The following is a 659-nucleotide window of genomic DNA, read 5'->3' as shown; positions in this document are numbered from 1 at the left end:
CTCAACACAGCCAACGCTTGCCACTGCTGCCTCCTCGGGTGGTGATTAAACTCTTGCATCTCCATGGGTGGAGATCAGTACTCAGCTACATTGTTGCTTTTGTTTCCCTCTCTTCTCTATATCCCCCACACAGTCTCAGCCGGTTTACTTTTTAATTTTTTTCTCCTCTTTGTCTCTTTCCTGTTCTCTCACACTCCATTGCTGACCTCCAGACCACTCCCCTTAGCTTAGGGCATTTACACCTGTGCCACACCCAATTAGGTAAGCTCCACCCTGTGCAACTAACCCGAGGCTTGGGAAAGCCTTGTCAACTTCAACAAGGGGATACTCTGCCCAACTTCTTACCAGGGAATTCCGGCCTGTGTGCCTGGGGGCCTAAGGTAGCTTGGCCAACACTCATCAATGTTCCAACCTTCTGCAGAAACATCCTTCTCAACCTCCAAAACATCAAAGCAGGAAACCCACCAGCCTTCTGTGACACTCCCATGAGAGGGAAGCCACAGAAGGATAAAGTGGTAGGTTAATTCCACAGTGAAATTAGCTGTAGGCAGTTCAAAGAAGCATTCCTACAAGTCTCCCAGAGAGAGCCAGTGTTCATTGACTCCCTGGAGAATGGCACCTGGGTCTTCTAAAACAACGCAATGCAAACAGCACTCAGC

This window comes from Echinops telfairi, unplaced genomic scaffold (assembly GCF_000313985.2).
Source record: "Echinops telfairi isolate 266 unplaced genomic scaffold, ASM31398v2 ScPeMD7_7469;HRSCAF=8507_1, whole genome shotgun sequence".
Taxonomy (NCBI): Eukaryota; Metazoa; Chordata; class Mammalia; order Afrosoricida; family Tenrecidae; genus Echinops; species Echinops telfairi.
The sequence above is the reverse complement of the archived record's forward strand: the minus strand, read 5'-3'. Positions refer to the sequence as shown.